The following is a 6,428-nucleotide window of genomic DNA, read 5'->3' on the forward strand; positions in this document are numbered from 1 at the left end:
CCTTCTGTTATATCTTCTTATTTAAGAAGTTCATCTCTTACGTATAATCTTTTCACTCTAGGTAGCAAAGCTTGCCTTGTGCTCCTGTTATTGTGGGGTCTATCGCAGTTTAGAATGCTGACTCTGGTCACTTCGGGTTGTGTCCCAGAGCTGCCCAGTTTTACTACAGCATGTAAATATTTGGGCAAACCCTGTTTCAATTGGAAGCACTGGCAAAACTCCCATTGCTTTCAGTGGGAGCAGAATTGAGCCTGGACACAGACGATGCAAGGCAGGGTGTGGTGCCATTGACAGCATGCATTGGGTGGCGAGGCAGACTTGTTCAGCTGCTATTCTTAGTGGAACAGAGAAAGCTTTGCATTTCACGGATGCGTTTCTGAGCAAGAAGTATCAAATACTCCAAGCACTACATAGCCTGAGAGAGTCCCTTTGCTGCCACAGCCAAGTACGCTTCTGCGGGATTCTTGGCGCTGTCCTCTTCCCTTTCCTTTGCGTTGCCCTTCTGACCTTTAAGGACTTTTCTTCCTTCTATAGGAGGGTGCACTATTTTCAGCTCTGAGCTCAGAACTGATATCCTGAGTTCTCACATTTGTCCGTGGCTTGGGAAAGCGACTCTTACGTGCACTTCCCAGCTAAACTAGTGATAACCTCGACTCTCGGTTTTGATGTTTGAATTCTGTTCTGGAACCAGCAGAGCTGCAAGAATCAAACTGATCAAAGTAAAAATGTCCCTGCATCAACCCAGTTACCACTGAAAGTCATTGCCACAGGGCAGCGACCCGTAGCATTCAAACAAAGGACTATATGTTTGAAGGGATGAGGAGAGAAAACAAAGTGGTTATGAGCCTTCTTTCTCTATAATATGAGCCAGCAGTTAGTGGCCAGGTACTCAGGAGAAACGTCCTTTTTGGCCAGGTTGTTGTTCTCTAGTTGGTCACTCGGGTAACTCTTACATCTTCTTCTGAAGCATGAAGTACGTTCCCAGTAAGAGACAGTATCTTTGTGGTTCTCACGTTCTTATCTCTAATGTTATTTTCTGAGCTCTCTTGGAAGCACTGCACTATCTGGGGGTAGCAAACTGTGCCTGAAGGCTTGAGGGTCCTTCTGTTTCTTTGCCAGTTCGAGAAGGGATGGGAGTGAAATCCACCAGTAGCTACATTTACATTTGAGCGCAGTTTCCCAGCCAGGAGCTGTTAAAACAGCTATTACTGCTTTTCCAAGGCATCTGGTTGTGTCTTGAATCAGCGTACAGACTTTTACATCTCTCTTTTCTTACAGCTTTGTGTTCCAGGCTGTCAAAGGACACCTTTTGTTAATCATCACCTAGCAGAGAAATGACCTTAACTTAGACTTTTTGATGCTGCTGGGTAGTTTTCTTGCTCCCTGATCCTGTTTGGACACTCTCCCTACTGGCTCTGCAGCATTATCGGTCAATAGGCAGAGAGCATTCCCAGGGCTGTGTTGACACTGGCAATGACGCTGCTACACAGACACAAGTAAATTGGAGCCATTTCTGCCCAATTAGCAACAATAGGGTGGAAGGGGGATTGGCATTTGCTAAATACAGAGGAAAATGTGCTTTTTTTCTACCTGCCCTAAGAGGTTTCAGTGAAATGAGAAATTTAAACTCTGACAACTTTTAAGCTCAAGCTTGTCTTCTGGATTTTTTTCCTCTCATGTATTATTTGAGATAGGCTGAGTTTGTATTAAAACTTCTGCTCCTTGGGAAGCTGTCATAATGACTGGCATTTTGTATTTCCAAGCCACCATACAGGTAATAACTAATTCTTATGTCATTGCTTGTCATTAGTGGGAAATAAGTGGCTTTTAAATCTCTGTTATAAAGGAGGAGAAGATGAGACCACAGAGGAAGCTCATATCAGAGGAGTTCCTGGCTCTCAGCCCAGTGCTAAGGGCTTTAAGAAGTCATCCTGCTGCTTCAACTGCTCAGAAATAGAGTAAGAAATGCAGAAGTAGTTTTCCCTTCTTCTTGCAATCTGTTCTTTAAACAGCTGGAAAGGCGTGTTGTGGTCAAAGTTTGAAAAGGAGCATGTGATCTGGCTAGGAGAATTAGTCTTATCATTAGTATTCTCATTATCTTGGTTTAGTGCCAGCAGTGTTCTTAGTGCTGTGCAAACCACAGTAAAGGCAATACCTCCAGGCATGGATGGCAGGCAGGGTAAGTGGCGTGGGTGGTTCTTCGAGGACATCGCTGGCCAGGAGTTACCATGTTGATAGGATAAACTAACGGTTTGTGTGAGCAAAACCAGGATTTTGCTCTCTGTTGCAAGCGAGTTTGTGTCAGTGAGAACACGGATTAAAAGCTGCCTGCCCAGAAGTTAAAGAACATTGTTACGATGATCATTTTATGGGCAGAGTGTTAGTTGTTTTGTTGGTGGGGAAAATCACATTGTATTTTGTCCTTCCTAACTGACCAGGCTTGAGAAAGCAAATCTGTATTCCAGCTGTCTAGAAATGCGTACCTAATTCTGACCTCCTTGGCTTCGAATCGTCTTCTTCCCTGTATTGTTGCAGAGGCAGCCCCAGAAAGCAATATGATCAGCATTCAGGAGGCCTGGAGTGAAATCTCCCTCTTAGTCCCACCAAGCTGTGGCAGCCCGCAGTACAGGGAGTAAACTCTGACATTTCCTTCTCATGTGGATGCAGAGAAAAATATTTGTGAATTTGCAGTGCACGTTTCTCTTTCCTTTTGTTTCTCAGCTGGGTCGCCCCTGCCCTCTTTGCTTTTGAACCACCACTGATGAATACATCTTTTTTAATGAAACGTATTTTTAGAAGATCATATTCAGATGTCAAACCAAAATTCACTCTTTTGCCGGGGGCTTCCCCCCTGTCAGCTGCTCAGATGACCACTGAAATACTGATACTATACGTCCTGGTGGAGCATGCCCCTTTGGGCAGACTTTGTTGTGTCTTTTCAGAACTGTTCTCACCCTTCTTCACCTCCGTTTGTCCTCCTTTGGGATTCTGAAGATCCAGAGTGAGTTCAGCCTTGCTGGGCTCCTGCAGAGTTTTCTGGCAAGCATGTAGAAACTCTTCTGAAGAGTCAGGAACCTGGAGAAGGAGGAAGATGTTTTGTCTGCAGCTAATTCATTTGGTACTGAGGCGTGCCTGGCCAACAAACTACCTCAGCAAAGGCCACTCCCAAGCACCATGTGGATTCTGTAGTTTCTGTCCTTCAGAAGGCAAAATGTCTCCAAAGAAGCCTTGCAACAGCCAGCTAGGTACCGGTCTCTGAATGCATGTGAGCGAGCCTTACAGCAGCACATTATTGGATACCTGTTTTCAGTGATCAGACCTGGGCCAGGGAATGCCCTAAAATCAGGTGGGGTCAGGAAAACACAAGAGCTGCAGACATCTTGTCTCCAGGTTATTGCCGTCTTACTCAGATCCTTCTTTAAACCTCAGTCCTGTTTGTAACACCTACAGAATGGAATGTAATACTTGAAAATATGACTCTCATTATCCTTTGCCTTTAGCTCCCGTTTCCCAGTGTTTATCTTTCATCTGGGACAAGAACCTTCTGCATCATTGTGTCTTGTATAGGCTGAACACATAGTTGAAACTTGCCAATAAAGAAAATTATTTATACCATGCGCTGGTAAGCTTGGTAATTACAGACCCATAGAAAGACAAAAACCTCTCCTGGAGGTTAATTTAAGATGTGGGCTTGTTTCAAAAAACCAAGACCTTACCTGTGTGAGGGTCTGTCTGTCAGTATTTCTCAGCTATGTGACGAGCGAGCAGAAAACAGGCTAGCCAAGAGCCTCTGTGCGGTGAAAATTGCTGTCCTGGAGCTTACTGCATGAGAACAGTAACTCGGGGCTTCTCCTCTCCCTGTGCCAGCCGTGGGTGCCGCAGGGACCAAGGAGAGACAGGAGGCCTCTGCCTAGAAGCAAGGGCAGAAGGAGGTGTGTAGGCCTGGAGACAGAGGAAAGGATGAGAGGAGGCAGGAGGAGCAAAGGAAAGGAAGATTACACGGGGTAAAGCAGAGCAGAGAAGGCATGGGAACAGATGAGAAGAAGGGAAGGTGAGGGTAGGAAAGGTCCAGGAGGAGCAAGAGAAGGCTCTGTTCTGAGGAGACACCTACAGGGTTTGCAAATTCAGCGGAAAGATTAGGAGAAAAAGGCTCTTATCCTACCTTGGTTTCTGACTCGGGTTGATCTGTATTCCAAAAGGACTAATTGTAGTGGGAGTTATTGGCTGCAGGTGCAGAAGGGAGCAGGCACTACACCCCCCAGCTCTGGTTCTACAGCCCAAGTCGTCCCATCCTGACCACAGCGCTGTCTGACTTCGTGCTACAACGTGGGACAAGGCAGATCAAGCAGTCAGAGCCTGCTCCAATCTGGACCAAACCAAGTGAAAATTTTCCCCCGGCTAGAAATATTCCGGGGACTGACAGCGTGACTGCACCTTCCTAGTTCAACCGTTGTGGTCAGCCTGGTTGGAACCAGCGGCAGCCTCCAGAGGTGCTGGGTCCGGTGTGTGAGGAGGGGACAATGCCGGGCAGGACCTGTGCGTCAGGTACCTCTCAGCTGCCTCCCGGGGGATCTGCACGAGGTTCCTGCTCTCTGACCTGCTGCATCGGGCGGTTCTGTGCCAAAACCACTCTGTTTTCTTAGGATCTGGCTTCTTTCAGGACACTTGTGGAAGAGCGGCGCAGCAGTGCAGTGGGACAGGGGCATGCCGTAGGTGTAAGGTAACCCTGCAGGAGCTGATCCTGCAGAGCCACGTGCACCAAGGCAACCTGAAGCAGCAGCCCACAGGGTCCCTCCTGGGAGAGCTGCTGGCACAGGCTGTCAGGAGGGCAGGAAGCCCTCTGGCTCTGTTCTTCACCCTGTAGGATCCAAGCAAGCAGAAGGGCCCCGTGCATGTCGCTGGGGCTGGAGGCGAAGCAATGCGCTGCGCAGGTCCACCCCAGTGGTCACCCTGGGTTTTGGGTCCTCAGTGCCGAGGGTACCCTTGCTCCTGGTCCAGATCTAGGCCCTGCAGGCTGGGCATACCAAAATTGAGGAGGGGAGGGCACTTAAAAGAAGGAAGGATCCCTCTGTACCTTGCTTTCCCCACCGTAAAGCAGCCGATGGCAATGCTGACACTGCTGAGAGAGGCTTCTCCTGGGCTGCGAGTGCTGGAACAGGCACTGCTGAAGAGTAGGTACAGCAGGGCTCAGTGCTGGCGTGTTTCTGCTTGTCCTGGGCTAACGTGTAATTTCTAATCATAGTCTCATGCACTTCTTCCTTTAATTATCACTGGCATCAGAACAGTGGTTGACTCTAGAGCCAGGAGTGGTGTCTCACCCGGCAGCACTCCCTTCCAGAAGGTACCTTGTCTCTGAGTCACCGCTGATGCCACGTATGACGGGCAGACAGGGCTCCGTAAGGGTTCTTTTTTTTTTTGCCACCACCTCAGCCCTGAGGCTCAGGTAGCTCCCAGGCTCAGCCCCACCAGAACCAAGAGGCCATCGTGCCCCCCATGGCTGTTTCGCTCCAGACCCCCCCCGACCCCGATGCAGCTCGTAGCGCAGCCGGGCTGTTGGCCACCTGTAGCAGGCCCAAAGAAGCAAAGTACAGGAGCGCTGCTGCAAACTGCATGAAATGACCATTAAGCAAGGTAACCGGGGTGGGGGGCGGGGGAAGCTGGCTAATGCTAACCTGTTCAGGCTCTTTAGAGCAAGGTAACTCGCGCAGAGGAAGGAAGCAGCTTTGCTGCATCGACAGCAGTGGGGCTGTGGCGCAGAGAAGTGTTGGTGCTTGCCTGGAGGGCTGGTGCAGTATTTTGTCTTCTGGGAGCTGACCGGCTCTCATCTGCAAGCACCCACCGTGTCTTCTGCAGCGCAGGCAGGCTGTGCAGGAAGTGGAGCTTATATCAGAGCATAATCAGGCCCTGGTGAGGGCTGCATGTTCCCGTGGTCATGCCAGCACCATCTCAGCAGACTTGTCGCTGCCACCACGCCGCCCCAGTGCCGTGCGTTGTCCTCCTGCCCGAGACCGGGCTGTAGACGGTGAGCCCAGGCTGGGGGCTGACCCAGAGCTCGGGCCACAAGGCGCCACGTCTCAGCCCCGCCACGTCCCGAGGTTCTCCAGACGCTTTTTGCTGACAGCCCCCAGTTCTGCTCCATGGGTCTTCTGTCAGGCGCTGCCTTCACCACGCTCACCTGGGAGCCTCCGCTCCCTGGCAAGGAGCAGGGGGTGCCCGAGGCCACCCGTGCCACGTCCCAAGCTCGCAGGTGAGGGCACGTGAGCGTGGCTGGGCAGGCAGCCGCCGCAGCACTGCTCCTGCACGAGCCCTGGCCGGACGCTCCCCTCGGGGTCACTGGTGGCAGGCAGGCTCTGTCCCCTGCGCTGCCCCCAGCTCCCTCACAGTCTCATATCGTTGCAGGCCTTGGTGTAAAATACCCTTTCTGAGCG

The sequence above is a fragment of the Cygnus olor genome, chromosome 5, assembly GCF_009769625.2.
Source record: "Cygnus olor isolate bCygOlo1 chromosome 5, bCygOlo1.pri.v2, whole genome shotgun sequence".
Lineage (NCBI taxonomy): Eukaryota > Metazoa > Chordata > Aves > Anseriformes > Anatidae > Cygnus > Cygnus olor.